Here is a 13005-nt window from a genome sequence, read left to right as displayed (position 1 = left end):
CTATGTTACCTTTCTTCAGGTATTAGGGGACTTTTGTACATTGTTTGTTGGATAGACTTGCAGTGGTCTGTAGACTGATTGCCCAGTGCTTACATATAGACCTGTTAAGTTGAGACAGCATTGTAATTTGCAGAAGGGAAAACTACACCAGTTTCCCTCCCCAGACTATAAAATTGAACCAGTATACTGGCTGCAGAATCAGAAGTATTAATAAGTTCTCTTAAACTCTTTCAATAGTAGTTTTTATTGCCTGTTTTGTTCAAACAAAATAGAAAAGAGGATTTCAAGATGGTATCACAGTATGAACAGCTGAAAGCAAGACTCTGGGCTGAGAAACATCTAAAACATCAAAAGCCAGCAAAGTACTGTAAATTGGTAACAGCAATCAATAGCTGAAGTGTCTATAACATCCAGAAGGTCTATAAACAAGAGAAAAAGTGAAGAAAAGGGGAGACCAGCAATAGGAATAAACCTAAAAGTTGGAGATGCAGGAGTCTATATGGATAATGACACTTTACTGTAAACAAGAACTAACAGCAATGGTTTCTCCTGCCATAAGACTCTGCAGAAAGATAAAACTTCATTCCAAGTTATTGTATCACATTACTTCAAGTTTTCTACTCATTAGGATTAAAACTTACAAAGATCATTGGCAGATGCAAGATGAATTAATAAAAAGAAATATATGGAAGTGGGAGAAAGTGATGAAAGAATGTTTAACCATTTAACAAACGTAGAAAAGGATAGTATGGGTACTTCATTGGAGAGACTTCCTACAAAGCTGTTTCCTGTTCTCTAAAAGTAAATGATGGATAAACCAAAGGAGGTAAAAAGCTTTTGAAAAGTTAAAAGATTTTATAAAAATGCACTGGGAATGTTGAGTGAGGACAGTACTTAAACCATATTGATATTTGTATATATAACCAAGGATGTTTTATATGACTAAGATATGAATTTCTCTCTGAATAATGTTTTAAAACAACTGAAATTAATAAGTACCAAAATAGAAAATATTTAATTAATATAGATGTAAAATATATGCATTATATTTCACCTTTTATTTAAAATAGAAGTGCATATCTAACTGGAGAGTGAGGCAAGATAGATAAGATGATATGTTTTGTAAATAGCTGATTTTATTTTGTTAAACTTGTTTGTCTAATTAAACTGCTTTTAGCTGCAGCTTGGCATCTCTTCTCATTCTTCCATCTATATTGTGGGTTACTGCTTAACCTCAATACCAATGTAAGAACCCAAGACACCAGACAATCAGAGAAAATAACTTGCAAACTGCTGAAAGGAGATGAAAGAAATGGTACAACAGAAATTAAAATATGAACAAATGGCACAGAAACTGACTGAACTCAAATATGATTCATGCAGAGATAACTTGAAGATTACACCAGCACCAGAAAAAATCAAAGTGAAGGACTGTAAACATTTTTGAGAAAATGCTTCAGTATATGGACTATACTTTCTGTTGTTGATATTAACATAGAGTGAGCACATACAGTAAATATTCTTAGATTGAGACTGAGAAAGCAGACATGGGGTCATGGTCAAGATAGCAGATAAAAGCAATAACTGAAAGAAGCTTTGCAACTTTAAATATCTTCTGACTAAATTTGAGGGGGAAGTTATATATCTGAGTTCATTTTTACAGAATTGTATTTCTGAAGTTAAATGAAACTTAAAGATATAATTTTATATTTCAGATTCTAAAAAATTCTAGCCAAAAAGACATGTAAAGACTCAGATGTGGACAGACCTGAATATGAGTTATTCAAAGGCAAATTTGCAGGACTTATATTTTTAAGAAAGATATATAATCATTGATCCAAAACATGCAGGATATATCTCTGAAAATTGATAAATTAGATTCTAAGATGGATAACTTTAAAGAAGAGTGTAAGAATCTGATGGAACATATGGAAAATGTAATAAAAAATACATTTGTGAAATATGTTTTAAATGATCATGAGCTGCGAATTTCAGAAGGTGAACTACAGACTAAGTCCCTGCTAAAACAGAATACTTGGTTAAGTGAAACAGCAGATGATCTGGAGAATAGACTTAGAAGAAATAACATAAGGATTTATTGAGTATAAGAAAGGGATAAAGGAAGAACATGATTAACTTTCTTACTACATGGCTGCACAAATCTTTAAATCTATCTGAAGTTCTATCTTTTGGTATAGGAAGGGGACATAGTTCTTTGGTATCTATAAGATAAGAAAATGCTCCTCTATGATCAATTATAGTATTATTTATATCAAGTATGGAAAATGACTTAATTTTAAAAACTGCATGATTCAGTCCTGCTATTAAAGTAGGAAAAACAGTATTCATTCTGACAATGACTATTCTACAAAAGCTATGAGCAAAAGGAAAAACTGTTTACCTTTAATTAAAGAATTGAAGAAAAGCAGGAATCAAAGCAAGAATAAAAGTTCATTTCTCTGATGGCACTAAGACTTTTGACACTCCAGATGAAGCCTCTGATTATTTTCTTAAAAGTAAAGTAATAATTACATCAGAAGATATTGAGTGGAACACTGTTTCCTCTTAAAAGGCAACCAGGCACCAATTCATGGCAATCTATCTCAAAATCTAAAAAAAAAAAAAACTTAAATGATATTCTAGATTGTTTTCACTTGTATAATTCTATTTGGAATGTATGCTGCTTGCTTCATTAAGTGGTAATCCCCTCAGTATTAATGGCTTATGCACAGTAGTGGAGAGGAAAAAAGGAAGCAAATGTAAGTACGGATATGTTGTTTTTTAAAATACTTTAACAATAATTCATTAGAATATTATATATATATATATATATATATATATATATATATATATATATATATATGCCATTCATACAGTGTATTGGCTTATAGTTATAATATGAAAGTTAAGTATATTAAAACACACACAGTTTGTAATGATTTCTTAACATTTATTTCTTTTGATGTTAACTGTATGTACTGTGTTAATGAAGAAATAGTAATAACAATGAAAACATTTATGACTAGTGCATAAATAGTATATTGTTTTCTTAATATAAAATAGAGCTGAACTTGTGATATTGACATCTTTCCCCCGTGTTTTCATATTTAGTAAACAAACCGGATTGGTGGTTGTTTTGGGGAACTCTTGATTGTTTTGATTTAAATATAATATACAGTTATTATTGTTTAATTTATTAATGGGAGGCCACGGTGGTGCAGTAGTTAGCATTGTCGCCTCACAGCAAGAGGTTCTCCGGTTCGATCCTCGGCTGGGGTGCCTTCTGTGCAGAGTCTGCATGTCCTCCCTGTGGTCGCGTGGGTTTCCTCCGGGTGCTCCGGTTTCCTCCCACATCCCAAAGACATGCTGCAGGTGGATTGGAGACTCTAAATTGGCCCTAGGTGTGAGTGTGTGCATGTGTGTGCCTTCTGTGGAAGGTTGGGCGCCGGGCTGGCAACTCAACACTGTAAAACTCCACTGGCAATCATGAGCGGACAGGTGATTTGCTGTGGCAACCCCTAACCGGGAAAAGCCGGAAGAAGAAGATTGTTTAATTTATTAATATAGATAATTAATTTAGAAATGGTTACTAAGTGATTGCAAATTTGTTGTTGTCACGAATATTGCACTAATATCATTATTAACAAATGTATTTCTTAATGTTTTCTTTTTGCTTATTCTCTTCTTGGGATTCTGTTTTCCACTTGACACTGGAAACTGAGCATTTTTCAGTTGTTTTGTAAAGAAAAGAAAGAAGAGAGAAAACCTAGTTATTGATTTTGTTAGATATTACCAACAACAATGCAAACTACCTTTGGGAGAGGGCAAAGGAAAAAAGGGGAAACTGTTTCAGGTGTCTAAAGTATCATGACATCATCATGAGAAAATGACTTAAGTTAATACATATTACAAATCTACGTTTAACTGTTAATTAGAGTAGTGTAATCTACGGTATAGCAGCATGAACATTTATTGCATTTGTCTCATTTGATAAAAAAGTAAAGCAGAGGAGAAGAACAGCATTTATAAAAGGAAGCATTATTCACAGAATGCTGTACATGACTAAAGGGTAAAGACCATTAAAGTACTTGTTTTTAATTGCACATACTTAAATACATTATGGATATGCATACATAAATTTTATATGTTCTTGTACTTTTTGATAAAAAAATCACTTTTATTTAAAGTCATTTGTCAACATTCATTTTACATTTTTTCTGCAACTATTTATCATCTTTCAATATGATCATATAATTGAACAGTGTAATATATATTGATCTTTAGGTATCAATTACTAAAGGATATAATGTTGAGTTGAATTGTTAGGAAAGGTGTGATTTCCCTTTGGTGTTTTTGACAAGTTTTTAAATTGATTATAGCCTTGTGACTGCTGCAAAGATAGATCTAAAATGAACTTGCATTAACCCAGTTTTCTTAATGCCTCACTCACTGCACAGTCTGTAGAACTGTCACAATTATTAGTTATTCTGTTAGCACTCTGAGATTATAACATATTAATTACAAATTACATATAGAAGCCAAATGCTATATACATTACTTAGATAATTAATATGAATTAATTTTACATATATTATACAGCATAAAATTAAGCAACTTAATAAGTGATTAGCATACCATACATGTTATATATTACATATTATATATTTCTGCAAAATGCTAAAATAAACGTTCAAGTGTTATTTGTAAATTTTGCAACTTGATTGATCACACCTAAAGACATATTGACATTTTAATGTATTTAGGTAAATTAAAAGACAAATTTTAATTTATATGGTTTCTCATTAAAGATACACACTTGAAATTTGGATGATATGTTATAAATGCATTGATTCATCGATTATTTACTCATTTGTTTTATTTTCAAGAGATAATCTGATCCCACCGATGAGACCAGATGCATACAAGTGGATAGACTGGACTGGTGATCACTGAAACTCTTTTAAGTCTAGTCATGCAATCTAGACCATTTGATACCTGAATGCCATGTTTGTTTTTCTGCAGATAGGACATGCTGGTGTATAGGTAGCTAAGGATTTGTGAGAGTATATTATTTAAGATATTTTCCTTGTTGATAGTTTCGCTCCACAGGGAAATGAAATCAAGTTGGGTGTTATTTGTGATTTCACCCCAGTTGTTTAGGTTTTGTTCAAGTAGGGTCAGGAATGAGCTTTGTTTATATGAATGGAGAGCTTGTTTTAAAATATGGGTATATTTTCCAACATGTCCTATTTGTGTTGCAAGCAAAGTTTAGATTCTTTGATTTTGAGTTCTGATGATGTGTATTTTGCACAGCTGTGATGAATTCAACAGAGATGAGTAAGAGTGCTCAAATTCACCTGACCAAAGGTTCCTTGACTTTGTCAACTCTAATGCCCTGGACCAGCTGGTTGACACCCCCACCAGGGGCACCAACATGGTACTTATGAATATGGGAGACCACTGTAGCTCCCACACTGTGAGTTCATCCTTGCTGAGATCTGATTACAAATCAGTCTCATTCAAGGTAACTATCACACCTAACCCTCCCCTAGCAGCAAGTAGACTAAAAAACTTCTCTAAAGCAGATTATAACCTCTTACAGGATGGTAAAATAGCTTTGTTGCACCTCTCCCCTCAGACAGAACCAGTAACTATGCCAAGCTCTACACCAATGCCCTATACAAGCACCTGCATAACTGCATTGACTCAGCAGTACCTGTTAGGACCAAAACAAGCTCTTCAAGGAAAAGCAAACCTCCCTGGTGGACAACCACCATCAACAGGCTTTACAATAAAAGGAAGAAACTGCTGTCCAAGAGTATGAAGGAGCTGACTCTAAAATGGAGACACTCCCTCCTCAGCTTAAATAAGCAAATAAAACTTCTTGTGAAGTCCTTAAAGGCAAATTAGGAATCCAAGTTAGCTTCCTCAACCAAAGACAACTGTAAGGCATTCTTTAGTTACATGCATAACCTAAAAGTTAAGGCTCAGATTTGCACCAAACTGGCAGTTAATGGTAACACATACACTGAGCTGGTGGACATAACTATCCTGCTAGCCAACAGTTTCAGTCAAAACTTCATTCTCCCATACCCACCACATGTATTTCATGACATCCCTACCACTTATCCGCTGCCTTGTATCTCTAAAGAGCAAGTCATAAACAACCTCTCTAAGGCCATAATTATAGCATCAATGGGACCTGATAACATCCCAGGCTACATCCTACATGTGCTCAAACAAGAATTAGTATCACCATAGGCTATTCTTTTCAATCACAGTCTAAGCATTGGCTTCATCCCAGCTGAATGAAAAACAGCCACCATTTTCCCCCTGCTCAAAGGTGGTGCTTCTACTGACTCTGGGAACTGCAGACCTATTAGCCTGACTAGTGTTATCTTAAAGGCCATGGAGAGAATCATCATGGACATTATCAAAAAAGATATAGGTAATCTCCAAACACTAGATCCTACGCAGTTTGAATTTGTCAGGGGGGAATCATGCTTGTTAAACCTGGTGGATTTCTTTGAGACAGTCACAAGGGCTCTGGATGAGGGGAATCTGTGCACACAGCCTACCTAGACCTGGCCAAGGCATTTGACACTATCCCTCACTCAGACATTACTGACAAACTCTCCCAGCTAGACATCAACCTTTATGTCATAAGGTGGGTTGTGAACTGCCTCTCCGATAGAATCCATGCAGTCAAAATAGGGGAATCCAGCTCCAACAGCAGACCTATTACCAGTGGTATTCCACAGGGTCAGTTCTGGGACCTCTAATGTTTTGAATCTACTTCTCCAAAGTACAATCTAAAACCAAGGGACTGTGGCTGACAAAGTTTGTTGATGACTGCAAACTGGGTGAAGTCATAGAATCTCCAAATGATGTTAACATCCTCCAATAAATTCTTATGCAAGAAAATGATTGGTGCCAAAGTCATGGCCTCAAATTCAATTCAAAACAATGTATTATCATCCCTTTTGGCAAGAGCAATATTCCTGCAAATTACCACATCAATACCTTAAGTACATCAGTGGTGAGAGATCCAGGCACTCAGGTTGACAGCAACCTTTCCTTTCCTTTGATCACCCTGTCTCCAGAGTGATAAGAAGGGCATTCTATATGGCTCACCTCATAAGTAAGGGCATTGCCTTGAGAAAAAGTGAAGTTATCATCTCCCTGTACTCTTCACTCATTAGGCCAATAATTGAGTACAACACCCCTTTTGGCATGTACCTTTCAAAGCACCTGCAGCAATTGGAGAGACCACAAAGGTTCCTCACAAAGAATATTCAAGGTCTTCACAAATTGTCCTATGTGGATTGGTTGAAATCACTGTCACTTTATTCTGTTTCACACAGACTACTCAGAGGAGATCTCTGTCTTGACTATAAGGTGATCTCTGACCCTGCTTTATTGGAAATGCTGAACATTTGCAAGTCAAATGGCAGATGGGTTACTAGCTGTAAAGACCTAAACCTGGTATGTGACATCAATAAAACCTGCTGGAGGGACAGATTTGTCTCCCAGAGGTTACCACACCTTTGGAATAGACTCCCACTTCACATCAAATAGAGCATCTCATTGGCCATCCTCAAACACAGTCTGAATGATTGGATGGGTAACCATTAATTCACCCTTCGGGGGTTCAACCTGTGTCCCTCTTGGACAGAAGAAATAAGTGCTGATCATGGTAAAATTGATAACATTTGGCTAGGCTTCTAAGGGCCCTCAGGCCATTAGCCTTGTAACTTCCTATGATCTTATGATAAGTCAGGCAAGAGCTCTACTAGGTGGCATGTGGAAAAAATAGTGCAGTGATGGATTTTTTTGGATGATCAGTGGGATAACATACATATGTCTTACAAATCTCTTAATAGGATACCTGAGTAGGGGGTTTCAGTCATTGCAAGTATATAGTTAGGCATGTGCTGGAGAGGACATTGTATTTGGTGATGGATCTGGTGGCAACTAGGTAGAATGGTGTTGTGGCTTCCTTCAACCTGGTTGCCATACTCTTTTATATAGATTTATGACATATAATGCTTTATTTGTTGGTGAAAGGTTGGATTGCTATTTCATTCCCAGATTATTTGTTGATGAATAGATTAAAAAAAAGTTTTATTGATGGAATGATTAGCTTGAATTGACCATTTCCTAAAATACATAGATATTGTTAAGCTACTTCTTTTTCTTGGACAGGGGCAATATGTGCTGATCATGGTAACAAGGGTAAAATTTGGCTAGGCTTGTAAAAGCCCTCGAGCCATTAGCCTAGTAACTTCTTATGATCCTATGATAAGTAAGGCAAGAACTCTTCTAGGTAGCTTGTGGAAAACATAGTGCAGTGTTGGAGTTTTTGTTGGTGTTTTTAGATGATCAGTATGGGATAACATACATACATCTTAAAATCTCTTGATAGGATATCCGAGTAGGGGTTTCAGTTGTTGCAAGTATGTAGTTAGATATGTGCTGGAGAGGACATTGTATTTGGTGATGGATCTGGTGGCAGCTAGGTAGAATAGTGTTGTGGCTTCCTTCGACCTGGTTGCCATACTCTTTTATATAGAATTATGACATATAATGCTTTATTTGTTGGTGAAAGGTTGGATTGCTATTACATTCATTCCCAGATTCTTTACCGATGAATAGATTAAAAAAAAGTTTTATTGATAGAGTGACTAGCTTGATTTGACAGTTTCCTAAAATGTACAGAAATTGTTAAACTATTTCCTTTGTTCAAAAACATTTTATTATTTATTTATTTATCATTTGTTGACCGGGAAAGTCCGACTAGGTTCCACAGAGCCTGTTTTCAGCGGGGGCCCAGGGAGAAATGCTCCAGATGCATGTCTTTGGAATGTGGGAGGAAACCGGAGTACGCGGAAAAAAACCACGCGAACACAGGGAGAACATGCAAACTCCACACAGAAGGCACCCCAGCTGAGAATCGAACCGGTGAATCTCTTGCTGTGAGACAATAACGTTAACCGCTGCACCACTGCGCCACCCCAATTTATGTTTATGGAAATAACATATTTGAATTAGAGGTTGAATAGAAGTAAAAGAGAATCAAATTAATTCATTTTGATAAAGATCTTCTTCTTCTTCTTCTTCTTTTGGCTGCTCCCATTAGGAGTCACCACAGCGGGTCATCTGTTTCCATTTCTTCCTGTCCTCTGCATCTTGCTCTGTCACACCAACCACCTGCATGTCCTCTCTCACCACATCCATAAACCTTATCTTAGGCCTTCGTCTTTTCCTGTTACCTGGCAGCTTCATTCTTAGCATCTTTTTCCCAATATACTCTGCATCCCTCCTAAGCACATGTCCAAACCAATGTAATCTTGCCTCTCTGGCTTTGTCTCCAGACCTTCTAACCTGGGCTGACCCTCTTAATTCTGTCCACTCTTGTCACACCCAGTGCAAATCTTAACATCTTTAACTCTGCCAGGTCCAGCTCCATAGATGCCTTATTTATAGATACTAATTTACTGATTATTTGCATCATATTTATTTGAATCCATAAGTGAAATAGGGTCTATATTAGAACACCAAGCATTTGAAATGTCGAGTGTTCTAATATCGACCCATTTTCAGCGAATGCTGAAAATATCGAAGAAACAGAAAACCAAATTCTTTCCTAGGGAAAAAAATTGGTTGTCCATTTCTGTTGCTTCGGTATTTTCAGCGCTCTGGTGGAAAGTTACGGGTCAGGTTCAGGTAAGTGCACGATTGAGTGGATGTGTGGGTTAGGGCAGGTTGGGTGAGTTAGGGTTAGGGTGCGGGTCAGGTAAGTGTGCGATTATGTGGATGTGAGGGTTAGGGCAGGGTAGGTGAGTTAGGGTTTGGACATGGGTGAGGTGACTGTGCGATAGTGACGGACCCTTAGGGTTAGTTAGGGTTTGGGTTAAGGTAAGTGGATAGTTAGTGGTGTATGTATAGTTTAGTGTAGAGTTAGGTGTACGAGTTTAGGTGTGTGTGTGTGGATTGCTGTTTGTTTGGTGTGCTTGTGTTGTGTGTATGTGTTTTGGAACAGCAAATTTTTTCCCTAGGAAAAAAATTCACTGTTCCGAATGTTCGATGTTTTGTATTTTCGATTGCTAGGGTTTGATATCAGAACACTCGACATTTTGAATGTTCGGTGTTCTAATATAGACCCATGAAATATATCCAAGGGAGAAAATAATTTAGTTTATTTTAGTTTGAAAGGAATATTATTCAACATATAGCTAAGCAAGTTATATGTAGGTGTTCCATAAAACTCAGCTTTGGAAACCGTATTTTAGCATTCAATATTAAAAGATCTTTCAGATAACTATGTCATTTTAAGGCTATGATAAGATGTCTAATATGTACAATAACAATACCTGACAACATTTTAGTTACAGCTGTGACTTTCTGTGCAAGGGTAGAGTTATATTTCTTTGTGGGAAGATGTACTTTTTGTCTACTATGATAGGCAGATTGGGAACATTAGCATCAATAGTTAATTGATTTGTTAATATAAGTATTATGGTTTATATTACTTTTATTTATTTAATATGTTTCTTTGATAGTAATTTTAATCTTAAGAAAGAAGCAGTATTAACTTTAGTTAGATTTAAGTTCAATAATAGTAGTTGTTACCTGTGATAATTCCCGGTAGATATAATGTAAAAAGTCAATATGAATGCAATGAAATTGAGCTCCATTAATATTAATGGATTCATTTGCAGCAATTAGAGAACTGCGTTAATGAAACATCTAAAAGTAAATAAAGTAAACATTATCTTTTTAACAATAGACTCATTTAGTTGAAGAAAACATCAATTTTTAGAAAGAGTTGGATATGAAATTATTGTCTCTTCATGTTTTGGGGGAAAAAAGTGTATGACTATACTCTATAAAACAAATAATTCATGCCTAACGTTACACATATTATTTCTAACTATAAAGACATCTATACTATCATGAATATTGTTTTCAATAATAAATTATAAACATTACTTAATTTGTGTTGGATACCAGGTATTACGAGCAAGTATTGCAAGGAACCATTTAGAAATTTTACAGGATACTTAGAAATGTGATCCTATTTTAGCAGGAGTCTTTAATTTTGTGAGGAAGGAAAAAGATACAAGTGCTAGAAATGAAGAGTTTAAAACAAAGGCAATAGCACAAATATTAAATAAATGGCTATCTAATAGTGTTAAACATGTAATAACAGTTGCTGATAGTGACTCAGTTTATTTTGCAAACTATTCATATGTTTATTCCATACAAACATGTATCAATAAGAGATTTGTTTCGATGGATTTTTTTAAATAAAACTGATAATTTTAAAACTGCTTCATGTCCTTTATCAGATCATAATGCTCTGTTCATGAATATTGTAATGGATAATAGAAAATATCAATTTATTCGGAAAATTCTAAGTTATATAACATTTAAATGTTTTAAAGAATATCTTTATAAAGAAATTGAAGAAAATCTGGAATTTAATGATAGAAAATATATTGATAAGATTATTTTCTGGAAGTCTTGTGAAATGCATATAACTGATAGAATGAGAAAATGGTATTATAATAAAGTTAATGAATGAAATAAAGAACTAGCTAATATTCAAGGGAAATTACATAAAGCAAAATTAGAACAACAAGAAAGAAATGTTAATAATACCAAAATTATAAAATGTTTAACTAATCAAGAGCAGTGTATCCTGGAACACAAAACTAAAATAACATTAGAATAAAAATCATAGTTATGTAATAACTTCTAAAATATGTAAAGGATAGCCAATCGAAGTAAACCATTGAGTAGAAAAGCTTAAATTACAGACATTATGAATCCATCAACATTTTTTTATATTTAAAGACTACCATGAAAATTAAAAAAAATGGATTAATAAAACAAATTAAATTAATTTTTAAATACAATGTAATTTTTAAACTCAGTAAAGAACATATAATTAAAATTTCTGCACCTATAACAATAAATGAAATTAATAATGTCATCAAAAATAGTAAAAAAGAAAAGGCACCAGGAGTGAATTGTTTATATGTAGAAATTTATAATATAGTACCACAGAAGTGTTAAATTAATTGGGTGTAGTCTTTTCAATAATTTTAGTTCAAATACTGTACCTCCCTGATAGAAATATTCATTAATACCCTAAAGTAAAGGAAAATAGTAGGCTACTGTCATCTTATAGACCAATTTTATTATTTAGTACCAGATTATAAATTATTAATGGCAATGTTGTCTTTAAGGCTGAGAAAAATATTGATTATGTTATTGATAAAGATCAAATAGAATCTATTATTAATAGAGTTGTATATGATAATATAAGAAGAATATTGACAGTGCTGGACTTCGCTAAAAATCAAAATACAAATTTAGCATTGGTTAAATTAGATACAGTGAAAGCTTTTGATGCAGTTGATTGGAAATACTTATTTAACACACCTTTTGCATTTGGTTTTTCACACAAATGTATTGAGCTAATAAAAATATATCCTGTTACTAAAACATTTATAAAAATAGGCATATTTACCTCACAATTATTTGATATTAATAGAGGTGCTAGACAAGGGTGCCCATTATCTCCTCTTTTATTTGCATTAGCTATTGAACCATTATCTAACAGTATTAGCTCTAACAGAAACATAGAAGGCTTTAGTATAAGTAAGGATTATAAAAAAAAATATTTTTGCAAATATTTTATAATTAGGAGATATAAATTATTCATTTGGAGAGTTAGTCAAAGAACTTAATATATTCACAAATTTATTGTTAATGAAATTCAGTGATGACAAAACTGAAAGTATTCTAATAAATCAACAAATAATTCAATAAGAGATAAATATAATTATAACTGGGAAAATAAAGAAGAGTCAAGGGTCACAATGGGGGCTAAATGTGTCCCCATCTATACTAACTTTGTTTTAGCAGAATGGGAAAAATGTGCCTATTTCCCAGTCCATTTTCTGAACATATAATGCATTACTTCAGATTTTGGAC

This window comes from Protopterus annectens, chromosome 7.part0 (genome assembly GCF_019279795.1).
Source record: "Protopterus annectens isolate FY-2018-M chromosome 7.part0, PAN1.0, whole genome shotgun sequence".
In the NCBI taxonomy this organism is placed as follows: domain Eukaryota; kingdom Metazoa; phylum Chordata; order Ceratodontiformes; family Protopteridae; genus Protopterus; species Protopterus annectens.
This window is presented reverse-complemented; position numbering follows the sequence as displayed.